At 41.9% G+C, this 21,284-nt stretch overlaps 1 protein-coding gene across 5 annotated transcripts in view; it reads left to right on the forward strand.

Annotated features, from left to right (window-relative positions):
* rapgef2b (Rap guanine nucleotide exchange factor 2b) overlaps positions 1–21,284 on the forward strand; it is a 301,306-nt gene that overhangs the window by 104,731 nt on the left and 175,291 nt on the right. Inside the window, exon 1 of one of the 5 annotated variants that reach the window (XM_055645999.1) lies at positions 5,583–6,421. The exons of 3 other annotated variants lie outside the window; for them this stretch is intronic. The gene's annotated coding sequence lies outside the window, so the exon portion shown is untranslated. Of the gene's footprint in view, positions 1–5,582; positions 6,422–21,284 lie in introns of those variants that run through there. One more of the 5 variants, XM_055645989.1, reaches the window with a different exon arrangement.

Genomic DNA, 21,284 nt, shown 5'->3' on the forward strand with positions numbered 1-21,284 from the left:
TTTACAATATGACTGGCTCCAAATAATAGCACTAGAATCTTTAATGTAAAAAACTGTTAATTTCTATAATGCATTGGCAGAAAACACATATTCTTCATATTATAGGGATAATTCTGCTCGTATGTTGTGCAGAAACTGCTATTTGCTCAATAAAACAATTTTTACTTTGGCAACTTTTCTTCCAGGAGTTAATGAAATTTGTCTGCAATGAAACTATGATCAGGAATGAGTCCGGATAAGGATATATTGCTTAGGGCATCCATATTCTCTGTGGATGGTTAAGAGATGTTAGAGAGTCAGGTAGCAAATCACTTGCCACAGAATAGCTTGCATCTGGCCTGCTTTTTAAACTATGGTATATATATACAGTGCCCTCCTTAATGTTTGGGACAACGATCCATCATTTATTTATTTTCCTCTGTACTCCACAATTTGAGATTTGTAATAGAAAAAAATCACATGTGGTTCAAATGCACATTGTCAGATTTTAATAAAGGCCATTTTCATACATTTTGGTTTCACCATGTAGAAATTACAGCAGTGTTTATACATAGTCCCCCCATTTCAGGGCAACATTATGTTTGGGACACAGCAATGTCATGTAAATGAAAGTAGTCATGTTTAATATATGGTTGCATATCCTTTGCATGCAATGACTGCTTGAATCTGCGATTCATGGACATCACCAGTTGCTGGGTGTCTTCTCTGGTGATGCTCTGCCAGGCCTGTATTGCAGCCATCTTTAGCTTGTGGTTTGTTTTGGGGGCTAGTCCCCTTCAGTTTTCTCTTCAGCATATAAAAGACATGCTCAATTGGGTTCAGATTGGGTGATTGACTTGGCCACTCAAGTATTGACCATTTTTTTAGCTTTGATAAACTCCTTTGTTGCTTTAGCGGTATGTTTGGGATCATTGTCTTGCTGTGAAATGGATTCGACTGTCTCATGTTGACTATGGGAAAATAATTTGTGGTGCTCCAGGATAACGTTGGTGCGAAGTTGGCCCAGCTCATGGAACTTTCGGAGGAGGCAGGTGGGGTCTCTGATAGACTTTGCCTGGGTCCTAACATGGATTACCTCATGGGTATGTTCTGGTGCGTAATGAGCCCGCAGGGCAGCTTCTGTGCCCGCTACGTTGAGGAGAATTGGTGTGAGGATCTGCACCCGGGTGGGCAGCATCAATGAAAATTCCAAATTCCACCTCAAAGATGCGCCGACTTTCGGCAAGTTCACTGTCGAATATCAGAGGATCGGGTTTGTGAAATGACCCGGCCATAGTAACAGAGCGATGGTCCGTTGTAAAAAAATAAACTAAAATAAATTCAGGCAAAAGAGGTGGAGAAGCGGTTCAAAGAGAGTGGTGAATCTCTGGAACTCTCTGCCACAGAGGGTAGTTGAGGCCAGTTCATTGGCTATATTTAAGAGGGAGTTAGATGTGGCCCTTGTGGCTAAGGGGATCAGGGAGTATGAAGAGAAGGCAGGTACGGGATACTGAGTTGGATGATCAGCCATGATCATATTGAATGGCAGTGCAGGCTCGAAGGGCCGAATGGCCTACTCCTGCACCTAATTTCTATGTTTTCTATGTTTTCTATGACACCATGTTTGTAAATGATCCGCTATAACATACATGGTAAAACATAGGTCTTTATTCCATTGAGAAATACAGAGCATTAAACTGCACAGCCGTGCTCATGAAGCTCAGCATACGTTCTGCTAGCTGGCTGTCAGCATTTATGTGGTACAGTAATACCATGTAATGGGTGGCATGCATTATATGTGTAGTGGAGATTATAAATGGCATGGATTAATAAAGGTTAATCTACAATATACGATTGAACATTATTTTCGTCTTGTTTCTATAGTCAGAGGATAAGGTTGATTGATTTATTTGTGCGGAACAGTGATGGAAGTCCGACTCTTGCCTTGTTTCTCTTTTTTTCTCTATATATATGAATAACAGCATGAATTATAATCTGATTTCCATACATGAATATACTAAGATGATTCGTGTGCGGCACCTGTTGATCAGAGCCTGGCTCTACTGTGGAATTTAATTAGGAATGTAATTTAGCCTAACCTAATTTATACCTAATCCAATTTAAAGCATAAATGTTGCATTCAAGTGTAAGTTAAAAGACTCGCTACAGAATGCACCAGATTGCACAATTTCAAGCTGAAAAATGCAAAAGCTCCCTACCGTGGGAGGGGACACCCCCCTCCCCCCCCCATACCCTCTCCCCCTCCCATACCCTTCCCCCCTCCCACACCTTCCCATACCCCCCCCCTCAGTCACTATATGCCATCGCAATTTCTCACTTTCAATTCTCACCCATTATTGGCAGCCCTGGATTTAGCAAAGAGGATTGGAGCCAGCTACTTTATAGTAAATCAGTCTTGGCACAAAGGAAGGCATTCAAGAGAATATCGAGGAAGTTCAGGGCTAATGCTCTTACAAGGAAAAAGGTTGGGACGGCGAAATGTAGAGAAATCTGATTGAGCCAACCTTAAGATCTCTGCAGGGAAGGAGAACGCCAAAAAAGTAAACTAATTCCAGATCTCAACACTTAATTTGGCATTAAGTTTTATAATAATGTATACAGAATATATTGCGGTGAAATTTACAGGGAAATTTGGAAAACAAAGGAAGTGCATCAAATATCTCTGCATGTATAATCAAAGAAAAAAAAATCTTATGTAAATATACAAAGAGAAAAAGGATAACAAGTGGAGCTTATTAGAAACTGCAGAGGTAACCTTTACGAATGCGAGCAGTATGTTTGAAGAAGATCTGAAGAAGGGTTTCGACCTGAAAAGTTACCTATTTCTTTTCTCCAGAGATGCTGTCTGAACTGCTGAGTTACTCCAGCTTTTTGTGTCTATGGGATGTTTAATAAATACTTTCCAGCTGCCATTACAGAAGAAGGGGATGATGTTGATATTGTAGTTCAGGGAGAAATAAGTAAAATATTCGGAAAGATAAGCATCATAACACAGAAAGGATCAAGGGATTTTGGTATGTTTGAAAATGGATAAGTCACCAGATGAATGAATTGTCCCAGGCTGCTGGATGAAACAACGTTGTGTACCTGAATTTATAAGGTACCCTTGTTGATTTTGTGAAGTTGAAATACTGTTGTGATGTAGGATATGAGGCTATTAATTTGTGGCTACCAAACTCTCATGAACGACAGTGTGATGTTAGCCACATTATCTGTTTTTGGTGTTCTTGGGGTGAGAAATATTGGCTAAGAAATCATGGAAAATTCCTCCAGATTTACCTAAAAATACAGATGATGCATGTGTTTCATTTAAAATACAGCACCTCTGCCACTGTGACATTCAGTCAGTATTGGAGTTGCATGTTAGCTCTAAATGCAGCTCCAGTGAGAATATTTCCAGCTGATTTACATTTGGAAACCGCATATCATTCATTACTGAACCCAGTGGGTTGCCCTGTGGCCTGTAGGGGGAACCAGTCCCTGCTCGTCCCCCGAGATGGAGAGGAGAGAGAGCCAGCGACGGTGGACATGAGGAGCAAGACCGGTAGGAGTGTGAACTGGGGTCTTGCCTTCCGTGCTCTCTGGTTTGGCTGCAGGAGGTGCTTCTGGGGCTCAAAGATGGACGGTCGAGGAGTTGGACCACCGGGTTCGCTGGACGATCAGTCGAAGGAGATTGGAGGCCCGCAACAGCCTGGGGTTCGCCTGCATCGGATTTCGCTCCATAAGATCTAGAGTGCAGATTGGACTTTGGAACAATTTGCTACTCGGGGTTGTGCTTGGGTATGGCAATACTTTACTGGACCTTATGGAAAAAAAAAATTTTGCCGTGTGTTTGCACATGTGACAATAAAGCACCATTGATACTTTGAAGGAATGCTGAGAATGAATTAAGTATGAAGAAGGGTCTCGACCCGAAACATTACCTATTCCTTCGCTCCATAGATGTTTCCTGACCCGCTGAGTTTCTCCAGCATTTCTGTCTACCTATGAATTAAATTATGTTGTTTTCAAGACTTCAACTGCCGACTATTTGATCAATTATTATAGCTCAACATGTTTGCAAGTCTTCCATTTGCTGGTCATTAGCCAGCATGCCAATTGCATGCATAGGTCACTGTGTGAAGGTTCATATGAATTGGTGCTAGATTCAAACATTCCTGAGTATACATATGACCAAAGAAACAGCGTGTTGGAGAAACACAACACATCTGGCAGTATCTGTGGAGGGAATGGACAGGCAACATTTTCGTTTGGGACTCTTCAGGTTGTGGGAAGAAAGCTGGTAAAGAGAGGTGGAGGTCAGGCAAAACCTACTATTGGACAAATGGATATAGGTTGGTGGGGGGGAGGAGGATGATTGGCAGATGGGTAACGGTGACAAAGGTTAGAGATAAAAAAAGAGAAAAGGCTGTCAGATAAGCAGAGAAGATGGGGGGGGGGGTGAGGGGGGGGGAGTGAAAGGTAAAGCCGGTGGGAGGACTTGGGTGTAAGGGAACAGGGGAGAGGGGAAATGGGGGTCTCAGCGATGGGAGATGAGTACACAGAGGGGGGGAAAGGAACAGGTTTTTAGGGGCGTTGGGAGATGGTGGGAGAAATATGTGCACACTGGGGTATGGAAACTGGGTAGTGTTAAGAGAAGAGGGATGATGGAATACCAATTGAAATTGGATGATTCATTGTCCACACTGTTGGGTTGTAAAGTACTCAAATGGAATATGAGGTACTGTTCTTCCAGTCTATGTGTAGCAATAGAGAAGGCCAAGGATAGAAAGGTCAGTATGGGAAGGAAAGTTAAAATGATTAGCAAGCGGGAGCAAACACTGGTGGATGTAGTGTGAGTGTTTGGTGAAACAGTTACCTTGTCCGTGCTTTGGTTCGTTAATACACAAAAGACCACTTCAGGAGCACGGAATGCAATAGAGGATATTAAAAAGATGTAGGTAAACCTCTATTTTACTTGGAAAGACTGTTGAAGTCCCTGAATGGAATTAAGAGAGGTGTAAGGGCAGGTGATACATGACCAGCAGTTGCAGCGAATAGTAGCTGGGAAGGGGCGGGTTGTGTGGGAAGCGATGTGTGAAGCACGGAGTCATGGAGACAGTAGTCTCTACGGAAAGCGGAACGTCGGCAAAGCATGAGAACATGAAGATGTGACTGGTGGTGGGATCAATTGAAGGCGACGGAAATGCCACAGAAGGCTGTGGAGGCCAAGTCAATAGATATTTTTAAGGCAGAGACAGCTAGATTCTTGGTTAGTACAGGTGCCAGGGGTTATGGAGAGAAGGCAGGAGAATGGGGTTCAGAGGGAAAGATAGATCAGCCATTGGCAGAGTAGACATGTTGGTCAGAAGGGCCTAATTCTGCTCCTATAACTTATGAACATGTCGGAAAATGATTGTTGGATGCTGAAGTTGGTTGGGTGAAAGTTGAAGATCAGGGGAACTATCTCCTCGTTCCGTTTGAGGGGAAGTGGAGCAAGAGCAATACAGTAAGAAACAAGAAACAAAGGTTAAGGCTGTATCCATAACGACAGAAGGGGTGGGGAACTACATTCACTGAAGAAAGAGAACATCTCTGATGTCCGACAGTGGAAAGCCACATCTTGGGAGCAGAAGCGGTGGTGACGGAGAAATTGAAATTAAACAATTACATTTTGCAAGATGTTTAAGAAAGAACTGCAGATGCTGAAAAAAATCGAAGGTAACCTTGCAAGAGGTAAGGTTGCTGAAAAGTCACAAGCACAGGAATGCCAGACGGTGTGTAGGGAGGGGAATAGTTGTGATTGGACAAGGAATGCAAAATCCACATTGCAGGCTCATACAGCCACAGCTCAAACAAAGCGAAAGGGTGAACAATGATGGTGCCACAGCTCATCTCCTTAGACTATTCTATACTACATTGTTTATGGAAATTTGGTGAAACTGCCAAAAGTGTTTGTTGCCTCTGGGCATTGATTGAAATGAATGACAAACCTATGCCATTTATTTAACGAGGCTGTGTCTGAGAATGAGGTTCTGGTTTGAACAGAGTATTAAATTAACATTTTTAAAGTGCAGATTTCAGTATTGTGCAATGAAGGTGACACTTGTTTGACCTTGGAACATAGATCTGTGTTAAAATGAGTAACACTTCAGCAATCTGCTGATTGTATGATGATATCTGAAGCACAGTTGTCGGACAACAGCTGAGGTCATGAAAATGGAATGCGGAAGAAGTGCACGAGTGACATTCGCTGCACATATCTGCAGCCAGTAGAGGTAGTCAGGTCACCAAGGCAGGAAATGAGCCGTCCGATGGAATTTTGGCTTCACTTGTCTCTCCATGTACAGCACGAGAAGAGGAAGGGGGAATTCAGGCTCTTCCTGGGTGAGAAAATGCTGCTAAGATAAAATCCTTTTAAAATCTGGGCATTGATTGAAAGGTACATGTAAATGAATTAGTTTGTTTAGTTTTATGATTTTGTTCTTAACGCAAATGAATCAGTGTGTCTGTTGATGCAGCTCAGATCACATACTGTTTTACAATGGCCGCATACCATTCTGCAAAACAGCGAGTGCTGGTGTGATTTAGCTGAGTAAGTTAGATTTTGTCTTTTGTTGGAGATGCCTGTTATAAATATTATTTGAAAGACTTTTGACAGGAATTCAACTTTCACAGAATGAGGCTAAATGTTGAGAGGTTTCAAATTCCAATTTGTTTTATTTCGATTAATTTGCTGCATGAGAAATTTTAGATATTGTTTATTTTACTTGTGAACAGTTCTAGGATGGTGTCTGTGTTAATGTTAGTAGTTATCTTATTCACTTATCTTTTTGAATGCTAGCATATGCAGTTTTGAGCTATATATTTCCATGAATGTGTATGTAATAGGTGCATTTAATGGAAATAAATTGTTATTGTGTACTCAATTACAAATGTATGATGTTTAGATATAGCTGAATGTTAGCTGCTATTACAATCATTGTAATCATTGCAAGGAAGAATCTTGGAGTGTTTTATTTGGGACAAAAGGCAAGTCTCTTTTGTAATTCACAGTTATAAGAGCTCTGTTTTGTTTCACATTTAGGAGGAAAAATCTGATTAAATTGATTATATTTTCACACAGACAGTCAAATTGACTGGCTCTAAAGAAGTCTTTTGTTCAGAATGACAGAGTCAGACAAAAGGTTGTATTGTTTGCAGAATCTACTCAGACCAATTACAGCATTAAATATAAGTGCAAAATGCCCCACTGTCAGCTTTAGTTATCTTCAGTTCTCTTGTGGAATCTAGGCTTTCAGTCTATTCCCATTCTGGTGTCAATCCATACACTGCTGAGTAAGCTTTGGACATTTAAAAAAAAAAATGGGAACGAGATTCTTTCGATTGTGGATAAATATTGGTTTGGTCAGGGAATAAAGTTTGCAATCCCATGAGATGGTGTTAGCATTTTATTCTCATTCATTATTTTAATATAATTACTGAAAATGGTTGGACGAGTACAATAGTTTAAAAAAAAATGTTTCAGCCTATGTGCTGCTGCATTGTGTTGTGACAAAATAAGCTACAATGTATAACTTGTGACTAATTATAAAATACTTTAAATTCGGGTCTGTGAAGTCAGACTACATTGAGTTAATATTTATGATCCCAAAGAGGAATTGCATAGCAGTGGGGGATGGACTACTGTGAAATTGGAATGTAGAGGCCCAGGTTAAGGGTAAAGAACTCCAAATAAATGAATAGTCAGCCTGACTGGTAATGTGTTCAACGTCAATGTATTGTGTGGTGTGTACTATGCAATCAAAAGCCAAAAAATAAATTGAAATGACAGTGTTTATTTTGAAGACTCAATTTTTAAATTCACTGAGTTGGACGTGCTCCGAAGAGAAGGTTAAACTATTTATGACCTAACAGTGGAAGAATACTGTTGTAAAAATAGCTCACTCTTTTGACGTGTAAAATTCTTTTTATTTTATCAACGCATGGTTTTAAAATAGATTGGCTGGAATTTTGCTGAGTTTTTCTGCCAATTCTGCATGGAACTGCTGACATTTGTTAGTATAATTGCCAGTGAGTTCCAGGACTCCTACATGAATACTCGAGCCCTGAATTTACAGGTCGAACTCCTCGTCTTTTTGCAGCTGTGCTACACCACTGGACTTCCTTTGTAGGCCATGATCTAGCTGGGATTTCCTAAGATTTATACAGGGGAATTTGTTCCCGGTCCATTCATTGATTGGTGTTCGAGGAAGAAAAAGATGAGCCTCATTTTTTAAAAAAGTGTGTGTCTTTTTAATGTTGCCAATATTTTTAGTTTTTATGAAGGAACTGCAGATGCTGGAAAATCGAAGGTAGACAAAAATGCTGGAGAAACTCAGCAGGTAAGGGAGCATCTATGGAGCTCCATAGATGCTGCCTCACCCGCTGAGTTTCTCCAGCATTTTTGGCTAAATATTTTTAGTTGATTGTATTTTAATAGTCAAGTACTTTTGATACTTTAATAGTTGAATATTTCTGAACATAAGAGACTGGGTACTGGATAGTGCTGACTGGGCTCATTGCCTGTAATTGCCAGCCACAGACACTGCGTGCCTATACTTACTAGGCTGATGCAGATGTTCTTTCTTGTTGACCCCCCACAATCTTTTATCCAGCAGTGTGGCATGAATGATGAGGTATTGCATGTCATGCCTTGGAGACCACGGCCTGGAAAAAGGCAATGCTGGGCAGACTATTCTCTTCTGTCAATACTGAAGTTATTTAACAGCTATAGAATGTTGAATTAAATAATCAGATATACTAACTTTGTTGAAATCTAAAATAAAGCAATTAAATCATTTTTTTCTAATTATTTCTAGAGTAAAATAATTAATGGAAAATGTAATCTACTCTTTGCTTTCTAATTTAGTGTCCTACAAACTCCTTTGAATAGTCAAAATGATTCACTTTTGAAATATAAAATCAAACATTTGTTTTCTAATTATTTCCAGTAAAATAATTAATGGAAGAGTAAGACACCTATTCTTTGCTTTTGAATTTAGTGTCCCACAAACTCCTTTGAATAATCAAATGTATTCACTTTGAAATATAAAATGAAACATAAAAATAATATTTGTTTTCTAATTATTTCTAGAGTAAAATAATTAATGGAAAAGTAAGACATCTACTCTTTGCTTTCTAATGTAGTGCCCTACAAACTGCTTTGATTTAATGGACTGTCTGATTTAAGTGTTGGTCCAGTGTTGGCTCAACAAGGCTTGGCACTGACCCTGGACTCCAGGACGAACTTGGCAGCAAAGTGAACAGTCCGTTCTGTAAATAAAGCCTAGAATTCTGGGATATTTGTAAGTCCAGGATTTCAAGTGGAATGGTTGAATGCTGGCAGTTCTGTGTTGTGCCACCGGTCACAGCCAACATGATTTGGCCTTATGATCTAATTGTGGAGTTTGTAATATAAAACATTATACTTCTTTCGATTGATGACCTAATCTGCATTTAACTATTCTTCATTCTCAAATTTACATGATTAAGTATTTTTGTTGGAGTGTTTAAAATGGATTGAGAGTGTGAGCATTTTAAACATAAATAATTTATACAGAAGAATTTATCTGCATGCAATTCTATAAAAGGCTAGCAGCAATGATCATTCCATTTATATGATTTCAGAATATATGTATTTTGTATTATATGTCATAGTTTTGAGTGAAGATGGGAGAATGAAGTATTACATTCATGGCTGTAACATTCAGCTATAACCCAAAGAATCTTGAACGCTTTGTCATATGTTAAGAATTTTAGGTTGCACGTGATTAACAATTGCCAGATGTTCAAAAGAATAAAATGTAGATTTTGTCAAGAATGTGAAAGTTAAAAGTGTATTCCCAGTTAGATTTAATCCAAGATCTAGTCACCCCATTTGAATGAGATAATATGGCAGTTGAATTATTTTAGTGGTTTCTTTGGAATAACTAGTTTGGTTAGGCTATATGTGTTGGAAAGAACTGCAGATGCTGGCTTTAATCAAAGGTAGATAAAATGCTAGAGCTCCAAAATGCTTGGTCGGTTGGTGTGTGGGGAGGAGGAGGGGTGGGATGGTGTGTGTGGTGGGGGGTATATGTGGGGAGGAAGGGGATGTGTGTGAGGGGGAAGTGTGGGTGTAGGACTCCACTCAGCAGCCACTGGCCGCGGCACCACCACACAGCACCTCCCGACTCCACACAGCGACTTTCCCGATTCCATACAGCGACTTTCCCTACTCCACACAGCGACATCCAACTCCACTCTTGCGGACTCAATCAGCACTTGTGTACTCAGCCCCGCCTCTGGGACTTTATTCTCCAGTGGGTGCCGGAAGGGGCATTACCTTCATGGTGACTGACATGCGAGAAGACCATTCTGCTGATCTCATAATTTTTTTAAACCTTCATAACTTTTGTAATCTTCCACTGATCGGAACAAAACTTGGTGCCCTTGGAGGCGAGGAGAACGATGAGTGAGGTGGGGGGAAATCCTAGCGATAAAGGGTACTGTTTTTGTGGAAATTAAAAATAAAAAAGCTGGAAGTGGTCAGTATGAGAGTATAATAGTACAGATAGTTTTTCAGATTATTTGTTGGATTTGATTCAAATCACGAATGATAAATCAAGATGGTGAAATTTCACTGCTTTGGAAAATGACTATGTAATAATTCAATAGGTATAAATCCTTCATCAATTCAAATATTATATTAAGATAATTCTGTACTAAAGATGATATGCAAACATTTTTAAGTTAATTTAAGGACTAGAACTAAATAAATACATTATTACAAAAAATTATATGTATCCAATCATGTATTTTATTTAAGTAATATCAAAAACCTTCAGTGCTGTTCCAAGTAATTTATTGACCACATTTTTATGGGAACATCTAATTAGGATCAAATCCGAGTGGCAGAGCAGATGATTCAGACATCTGTTACAGAATTTATTAACTTATAGGCCATAGCAATGGCATTTTGACTGTCCTGTTCCATAATTTGCTTTGGGCTATAACTAGGTGTGTAATTTTTAAACAAAGTACTTCTGCAATCGCAGTAACTGGTACAGTTGCACAACCTTTTATCCGAAAGCCTTGGGACCAGACACTTTTCGTAATTCAGAATTTTTCGGCTTTCGGAATGGAAGATTTTTAGCGTAGATTTTAACGGCTGGCTCAGTGGTAGAGTGCTCGGCTCATATCCGCAAGGTCGCGAGTTTGCGCCTCGATCCCGGCAGTTACTCGATCGCAAGTTTGAGTCTTCAATGTAGTTTTTTCTTGCAGAATAAGAGAGAATAGGGAGGGTTAGGCTGGGATCATTCTCTGCGAGATGATCTTAGTGCGGGAGACAAGTGTAGGATAGGTGTACTGACTGTGTGGGCAGAACTTTGGAAGTGATTGCCCACCATTCTCAAAAGCCGCTGTGTCTCCCTGTCCCTCCAACTCCAGAGGAATCCGGTCCCCGATGGGCCGCTACGGCGACAAGTGGCAGTTCGCCCACAGCTCGAGCTGCGCCCCCTCATCCGCAACCCAGATTCCTCTGGAGTTGGAGTGGGGCTGGGCTAGAGTTGTTGCTGGCTGTGAGTCTCTGGGATCTCCGTGCTTGCAGTGGGCCTGGGGGTCGGTGTCCCGATGAAGGGGCGCAGCTCGGGCTGCGGACGAACTGCCACTTGTCGCTGTAGCGGCACATCGGGGAGCGGCTTCTGGTGGTCCTGACGTCTCTCAGCTCCTGTCCAGGGGGATGGCCGGAGACGTCAGGACCAACACGAACCCGCTCCCCGATGCGCCGCTACAGCGACAAGTGGCAGTTCGCCCACAGCCCGAGCTGCGCCCCCTCATCCGCAACCCGGGTTCCTCTGGAGTTGGAGCGGGGTTGGGCTAGAGTTGCTGCTGGCTGTGAGTCTCTGGGATCTCCGTGCTTGCAGTCCGTGTCCCGTTGGTCCTGACGTCTCCAGCCACCCCCCTGGAATGGAGCTGAGACTGGGAATTGTACCGCCCTTGCCCCCTCCCTCTGCAACTGCAAACAACCCCACAGTTCCCAGTCTCAGCTCCTGTACAGGGGGGTGGCCGAAGCCGTCACAGCCCGAGCTGCGCCCGCTCATCCGCAACCCCAAGACCAAGACGTACCTTGCACACCATCAGCTTCTGTCCCTACGGGGAGCGTGTTTCTCTGGAGTTGGAACGGGGCTGGGCTGCTGCTGGCTGTGGGTCTCTGGGATCTCCGTGCTTGCAGTGGGCCTGGGGGCCGGTGTCCCGTTGGTCCTGACGTTTCTGGTGACTGGCACTGACCTGCTGGCAACTCCGACGTGAAGACAGTGCAAAGCCCCCGCGCCGGTGCAATGGGCGGGGAGCTGGAGAGGGGAGGGAAGGGGTCACACACATGGCCGGGAAGCAGAGGGGTGTAGGTGGGGTGAAACTGAAGGCAGCGACAATCTGCTGCTGCCTGCCCGCTGAGTTAAAAAGTTCCCACGCAAGACTCACGATACACTGTGTATCGTGAGTCTACCGTGGGAACTTTTTAACTCAGCGGGCAGGCAGCAGCAGATTGTCAATTATTAACCCTCCCGCGCAATATACCATCACCTTCTCTTTTATGAATGGGGATTTAGTTCCCCCTTCTTCGAGGACCGACCGGAGGTTCCGCTGTCACCTCTGCGGGCCACCCTCGGTGAACGTCTTCAAGGACCTTTCTTCAAGGACCGAAAAAATGTCTGCTATTCGGAGCATTTCGTTATTTGGAACCGGATAAAAGGTTGTGCACCTGTACTGTATGTTAGGTTCTTGAAATCCCTGGTGACTTGTTTAACCTTCAAAAAGAGGATCATGTTCAGAAGCAAATTATGTCCTTGAGAACTTTCATTCGTCATAATAATTTAGTCATGTGAGGCAAGTATGCTATTTTACCCATGTGTAGTATTCAGATAAAACAAGAAATTCAACTCTACCAGTTTAAAATGTTATATTTAGTGCACTTTGCGAAAGATTTAACTGCTACATGTTGAGTGTGTTGAATTTATCCTCTGTACTGTGCATTTTCCTTGAAATGTAAGGGATGTGGGGTTGCTGGTGGTGGGTGTGACTTGTGAATCTATTTACTTAAATGGTAAAGAATGCAGTTTGATTTAAATTATGGAGGAAGTCAGCAGGCTGTGCAAAGTCCGCGGAGGGAAAAGAACAGGTGGTATTTCCGGAGAAAGCTGGTAACGAGAGGTGCGGGGAAGCGGTGGGGGGGGGGGGAAACTTTTAAAAGATAGGTACATTCAGATGAAGAGAGGTGATTGGCAGATGGGTGGAGATGGTAACCAAGGCAATGGAGATAAAAGGGCCCAAAGTGGACGAGTGAATTGTGAGGGAAGCAAAGTGAGGGAAAGTTGGAAGAAAACAAGGGAGGGGGGTGAAAGTAAAATAGAAACATAGACAGAAAATAGGTGCAGGAGTAGGCCATTCGGCCCTTCGAGCCTGCACCGCCATTCGATATGATCATGGCAGATCTTCCAACTCAGTATCCCATCCCTGCCTTCTCTCCATACCCCCTGATCCCTTTATCGAACTCCATCTTAAATATAGCCAATGAACTGGCCTCAACTACCTTCTGTGGCAGAGAATTCCACAGATTCACCACTCTCTGTGTAAAAAATGATTTTCTCATCTCGGTCCTAAAAGACTTCCCTCTTGTCTTTAAACTGTGAGCATTAGTTCTGGACTTCCCCAACATCGGGAATAATCTTCCTGCATCTAGCCTGTCCAAACCCTTAAGAATTTTGTAAGTTTCTATAAGATCCCCCCCTCAATCTTCTAAATTCTAGCGTGTACAAGCCGAGTCTATCCAGTCTTTCTTCATATGAAAGTCCTGCCATCCCAAGAATCAGTCTGGTGAACCTTCTCTGTACTCCCTCTATGGCAAGAATGTATTTCCTCAGATTAGGAGACCAAAACTGTACGCAATACTCTAGGTGTGGTCTCACCAAGACCCTGTACAACTGCAGTAGAACCTCCCTGCTCTTATACTCAAATCCTTTTGCTATGAATGCTAACATACCATTTGCTTTCTTCACTGCCTGCTGCACCTGCATTCCTACTTTCAATGACTGGTGTACCATGACACCCAGGTCTCGTTGCATCTCCCCTTTTCCTAATCGGCCACCATTCAGATAATAGTCTACTTTCCTGTTTTTGCCACCAAAGTGGATAACCTCACATTTATCCACATTATACTGCATTCGCCATGCATTTGCCCACTCCCCCAACCTATCCAAGTCACCTTGCAGCCTCCTAGCATCCTCCTCACAGCTAACACCCCCCCCCCCCCCCAGCTTCGTGTCATCCGCAAACTTGGAGATGTTGCATTCAATTCCCTCATCCAGATCATTAATATATATTGTAAATAGCTGGGGTCCCAGCACTGACCCCACTAGTCACTGCCTGCCATTCTGAAAAGGACCCGTTTACTCCTACTCTTTGCTTCCTCTCTGCCAGTCAGTTCTCTATCCACATCAATACTGAACTCCCAATACCGTGTGCTTTATGTTTGTATACTAATCTCTTATGTGGGACCTTGTCGAAAGCCTTCTGAAATTCCAGATATGACACATCCACTGGTTCTCCCTTATTCACCCTACTAGTTACATCCTCGAAAAATTCTATACAATTCGTCAGACATGATTTACCTTTCATAAATCCATGCTAACTTTGTCCAATGAATTCACCACTTTCCAAATGTGCGGCTATCCTATCTTTAATAACTAACTCCAGAATTTTCCCCACCACCGATGTTAGACTAACTGGTCTGTAATTCCCCGTTTTCTCTCTCCCTCCCTTTTAAAAAAGTGGGGTTACATTAGCTACCCTCCAGTCCTCAGGAACTACTCCAGAATCTAAAGAGTTTTGAAAAATTATCACTAATGCATCCACTATGGGGGATTTGGAAGTAAGGAAGGGTGGGAGATAAGCAGTAAGAGGAGGGGAAATGAACGAGGGGATGAGGGCAATGGGAGAAAGGTCTGCATATTGAAGGGGAGAGGGTAGAAACAAGATGGATGAGAAGAAGGAGGGGGGCGGGGTGGTGTTGACCTAAGTGGTCATGTTGGGTTGTAGGCTCCCCATGCTGATTTTGATGTGCTGTTTTTCCAGCTTGCGCATTGCCTCATTCTGGCAGTGAGACGGCTGAGGACAGAAAGTCAGGTATGGAGATGGGAGGAGGATTTAGGATAGCTCAAAACCAGGAGCTCCAGCTGACTTTGGTGGACAAGTGGGCAACACATTTTTACACATTCTCTGGTAGTTTTGGGACATCTTGGGCTCTCATGAGGTCCAGAAAGACCTGCTCTCACTCTGAATCTCATTATTTAGAGGTGACGTTTTGGACCTTTTGTGTGATTTGCAGATACTGCCAGAAGTGGCACAGGTGAGCTTGATTGTGCAGGTGATTACGATTGCTCTTGGACGACGCATGCGCCCATGGGATATATTTAAAGCTGTTGATGCTTTGCTTGATACTTCTCTGCCAATTTGAGTGATCTTTAGAGGTTACATTTTGACAAGGATGTTTTCAGATCCCCCTAGAAGTTTTTTTTTCTATCCTCATGGAAAATCGCTTGCTGTGCTGGAGCTCAAAGTAGAATGCTTATTTTGTTAAGCAAGTGACAATGTAAGCTATCCATCAAGTCTAGTTGAACATGATCAAAACCTCATTGTTTTGGAAGGAGTATACTGGCATTGGGTTGCCTATTATGCCGGATCATTTGGAAGGAATTGCAGATGCTGATTTACCCCAAAGACGCACAAAATGCTGGAGTAACTAAGCAGGACGCAGCATTTCTGGAGAGAAGGAATGGGTGACTTTTCGGGTCGAGACCCTTCTTCAGACTCAGAGAGTCGGGGGGAGAGTGGGCTAGAGATATGGAAGAGTAAGGTGTGAAAATGACAGATCAAAGCAGACAATGTCAAGGAAATGTAGAATGGTTCATGGTTGGCTATGGGGAAGGTGACAACAAGGTATACAATCAGCAATATTAATTAAGAGGACAGTGAAACTAGTCAGAGAATGGGTGGATGATTTGGAGGATTGTGTGATGACTTCAGTGATACTTTATTGGTTATATTGGATTTTTGGTGAATCAATTGGTAAGAATCACACCTTGCATGTCATGAAACATCGAAAATGGTGACAAATTTGTAGGGACAGCTAAATTTGAGAAAAATCCATCATAATTCCCTTGGTAGGTAGAAATAAAAACATTTGTGAAGTCAAAGGTAGATATATGCAATGTTTGATGAATTATATAATACGTTTATTGGCCAAGTATGTACACATACATGGAATTTGTCCTGGTGCTCCGCTCACAAGTATCAACGCGACATGCAGTAAACAATTAAGAATAAAACATAAAACATTAAAACATTAAGACTAAAACATTACAGTTTAAACATGTGAATGCAATAAAATACCAGAGCAAAAGGAGGCAATAGACATTTGGTTATTGAGTAGAGCCACTGCTCGTGGGAAAAAAAGCTGTTTTTATGTTGTGGCGGCTTTGACAGTCCGGAGTCGCCTTCCATAGGGAAGTGCTTCAAAGAGTTTGTGGCTAGGGTGAGAGGGGTCAGGGATGATCTTACCCGCTCGCTTCCTGGCCCCTGCAGTGCACAGTGTGTCAATGTAGATAGTGTTAAAGAGGGAACTGCAGATGCTGGAGAATCGAAGGTTACACAGAAAAGCTGGAGAAACTCAGCGGGTGCAGCAGCATCTATGGAGCGAAGGAAATAGGCAACGTTTCGGGCCGAAACCCTTCTTCAGACCGTCTGAAGAAGGGTTTCGGCCCGAAACGTTGCCTATTTCCTTCGCTCCATAGATGCTGCTGCACCCGCTGAGTTCCTGTCAATGTAGATATGTTGGTAAATTTGCTGATGAATCAAAGAAAGATTGGAAAGTAAATTGGAATAGTAAATCTTTTTAAAAGATCTTTGGAAATGTTACGTGAATGGGTAAAGATCTGGCACAACATAGAAATCTGTAAAGTTATTAATCATGGCATGAAATTAAACAATGTAAATTAACACGATGATGAGAGATTCCAGAAGTTTGATGTGCATAAGGATATGTGGCCTAATGCCTGATGCATTAAAAGGTTCTGCATGTTATTAAGAAAGTTAATAATGCTTTTGCTTATTACCAGTGGAATTGTGTACAAAAGTAGGAAAGTTTGCTTCAATTATATAGATCATTGGTAAGGCAATGTTGGCAGTGCTGTACAATTGGCTCTCATTTAATTTTGAGTGTTTGTGTTCAACCTGTTCAGAGTGGGTTAACAAGGCTCATTTCTGGAATGAGCAGGTAATCTGAAAAGGAAAAGGTAGTTAGGCTAGAGTTGTATTAGTTACTATTTTGGATGATGGAGAGTTTACGTAATTGTGGAAGATTTCAAAGTGTCTTGCTGGGTGGATGCAGAGAGGATGTTCCCTATTGTGGAATCTGGTCAAGACGAGTGCTTAATTGACATATGTATTGACAACGGAACAATTAACTTCTTCCTTGTAGCAGCATAACAGGCCTATATACACAATATTTATAGATAACATAAAAAATCAATAAATTAAGAACTAGAGGATAACTAAAATATTGGATGCCCTATGTGAAGCAGAGATGAGTTGATCTTTTTCTCTCTCTGAAGTCATTGGTATACTTCACCAAAAGGCAGTGCATGCATTCTTAAGGCGGGGTAAATTGATACTTGATAAACAAAGGTGCAGTAGCTGAGGTTACGTCAAATTAGCAGTGAATTTATTAAAGAGCACTGGCTCGAAGGGCTTGATGTCCTCCCGATCCTTAATCTTTTGTTATGCAAGGAATGGCGATTACTAAGCACTGAATGAATGTTGGCTCCTAATTAAGTGAAACCCCAGTTTTTAAATCCTCTTGCACGTTTTCAAATCCCTCAAGACCTTGCATTTTCCAATGTCTGCAATTCTTTCGCGTCATTAGAATCTTATAACTGAGAATTCAGCACTAATTTTGGCCTCATACCTACCTGCTCTTGGATTTAATTATGCTACCATTGGGGACTGTGCGTTCAGATGTCAAGAATATAATCTCTGAAATTGCCTCTTATCCTCTTACTCTTTCAAAACAATACTTAAAATCTAACCATCTCACTTAGCTAACAGTTAATTCCATTCCCCTTTTTGTCCCATAGCACTGTAAATTACTTCCATTCTCGTATTTATCCAGTCCTCTTTTTAATGTTGGTATTGAGCCCGTTTTTATACATTCAGGTTGTTCATTACAGATCACAACTATTTGCTGTGTAAATTGCGTGTTTCCTCATGTTAACTTTGGTTCTTGATTCTGTTTACTGACCTGTTCTACTGGATATTTCTCATTGTTCATTCAATGGAAAACCATTTATGATTTTGAAAACCTTCCTCGTAGCTTTCTTCTTCGACCCTTCCAGATTAATTAAAATGTTTAATCTCCATGATCACTTTTTAGATTTCTCTTCAAGTTCTTGGTTCTACTGTGAATTGTGGACAGTACTCGCCATTTGCTTAAGCACTACATTTTAAAGATTTAAAACGTGTTAGTAAACCAAAGGTACCCAACCTGATCTCCCGGTGGCTCAGCATGTCAACACCCCCTCCCATTCCGAATCCGACCTTTCTGTCCTGGGCCTTCGCCATGGCTAGAATGAGGACCACCGTAAATTGGAGGAGCAGCATATTTCGCTTGGGCAATCTGCACCCCAGCGGTATGAACATTGACTTCTCTAATTTCAGATAGTCCCTACTTTCTCCTCCCCTTCTCAGCTCTCCCTCAGCCCACTGGCTCCTACTCTTCCTTTCTTCTTCCCGCCCACCCCCACCCTCACATCAGTCTGAGGAAGGGTTTCGACCCGAAACGTTGCCTATTTCCTTTGCTCCATAGATGCTACCTCACCCGCTGAGTTTCTCCAGCATTTTTGTCTACCCAAAGTAGGCTTCTTACTGAGATCCCACCATCGAAACATCTGATAGCACTGGATTTATCAAAAGCTTTGGGACTACACAACATCTCAGCTTCTGAAGAGCTGCACTCTAGAATTAGCTGTACGTCTATCCTATATATAACATTGGCATTTATTGGACAAGTGTCGACAAGAGAAGGTCGGAGAATACATTGCCGTTAATAATCTAGTTTCAGTTAACCATCCTGAGGTTATCTTCAGAGAGTTGTACATATTCAGTCATCATACTTCCTTGTGACTCAATTTTTTGGACTGTTAGGAGTCGAGGGTTATTGAGCTGGGGTTAATGATGAGGCTAACCATGATTTTATTTAATGACAGAGCAGGCTTGAAGGATTTTATGACGCTTCAATTTTTTTTGTAATTTATGTTTACCTAGCTGAAGAAAAATCTCACTTTCAACAGTCTTTGTTTTGACAATCAGTGAACAAAAATTTCACACGATGCCTGGAATACTTTGATTATTTGTTTTTATTTGATGTAGCTGACAAGGTCAGCCTTTATTGCAAGTCCTTAAATTTGAAGTGTGTTGACTGTTTTGTTGAATGACTTCAGCTCTTATTATATAGCTAGCTCCATCGTGCTATTGGATTGCGAGTTCCAGTGTTTAAATTGAGTGATGACAAAACTATCTCGAGCTTGATGGCTGTTTGAGTTCAGACTTGCCCCCAGACTCATCAGTCAGTTTGAACATGGAACAGGGAACAACACGGAACCAACCTGCTCCCAGCTGTATTACACTATGATAACAATGATCACGACACGTGCTGGAAAATGTGGATCACTTGCCCCCTCTGGATAAAGACGAATAACAACAACAGAATTGTCTTTAGTACATTGCTGTAGCATTTGGTTGATCAAGGAAAAGGGAATTTGAAATTAAGACCTCATACAATGCACAAACTCATGGTCTACTGGACAACAGTGATCTCTGTCCTTCTGTGTGTTTCTGAGTCCCGAATTGCCTTCAGTAGGCACCTCAAACCACATGATAGTTGCCATCAATACCTCCTTTGAAAAATCCTCCATATTCAGTTGGATAAGTGAACAAACATTAGTGTTTTCACTTGGGCAAATGTCTCCAGCATTGTGGACTTAATTCTGCTCAGGTGGCAATGTAGGGCAGACCATCTGGTGGGCATGCTGAAACGTTTCTGAAAATTATGCTGTATTTGAAGCTCTATTTTGGGAAAGGAATGGCAGGCACACAGAGAAGATTTAAAGTTGTGCTCAAAGTATTTTTTGAAATAATATTACATATCCACCCTCTGGTCCTGTGATCATATATATGAAGAGGAAAAGGAGAATTGAGGATAGCATTGAGAGCCTTGCATCCATGAACTGGGAGCACACAGTAGCTCAGTGTAAGCAGTAGATTGAGTAAACTGCCAGTGGCCTTGCCTGGGATCTCCTGTCTTTTATGTGGAAGAGTATGTGGTTTCCACATTGGTCTCATTGGCTATTTCAGAACTCTCAAAGTCAAAGAGAAAATAAGTCAAGAAGAAAATAATTTAGTTTAGTTTAGTTTATTGTCATATACACCAGGGCGCAATGAAGTTTCTTGTTCACATGAAACTCTCAAATGATACATAAATGATAAATATAACAATAATTATACCAAGTGGAAGAACAAAGTGCTGCTGCAAGATTGTAGCGCAAGATCCAAGTAGTACAAGAAATTAAAATACAATACTGGAATATCTGAATGAGGTGGAGTTAAGAGTACGAGTATGTAGCAGAATCTCCAGTAATGGGGTGTGAGCGAGGTGATTAATTAACGATGTAGGAAAGGAACTGCAGATGCTGGTTATACCGAAGATAACACTAAATGCTGGAGCAACTCAGCGGGTCTGGCAGCATCTCTGGAGAAAAAGGACAAGGTGAAGTTTCAGGTCGGAACCCTTCTTCAGACTGAAAGATAGAGAAGGCCGGGACAAAACGGCTGGCAACCGATGATGTCAGGAAGGATGGAGTCCATAATGGCCCATTGTTGGCTCAGGAAGATGAGCTAACAACAGGGACACAGTGGAACTAGTAGGACAACAAGCATGGGAGAGGGGGTGAAGGAATGCACAAGTTACTTGAAATTAGAGAAATTAACATTAAACCGCTGTGGGATAAGTTGCCCAAGTGAAATATGAGGTGCTGTTCCTCCAATTTGCATGTGGCCTCACTCTGACATCTAACTCTGACACTCTAACTCACTCTGATTAAATAAGGAGATGGATAGCAGTGGGGAAGAAGCTCTTCTTGCTGCCAAGGTATTCTTGATTTCGTAACTTTCAAGCT

This window comes from Leucoraja erinacea, chromosome 1 (genome assembly GCF_028641065.1).
Source record: "Leucoraja erinacea ecotype New England chromosome 1, Leri_hhj_1, whole genome shotgun sequence".
Classification (NCBI taxonomy): domain Eukaryota; kingdom Metazoa; phylum Chordata; class Chondrichthyes; order Rajiformes; family Rajidae; genus Leucoraja; species Leucoraja erinaceus.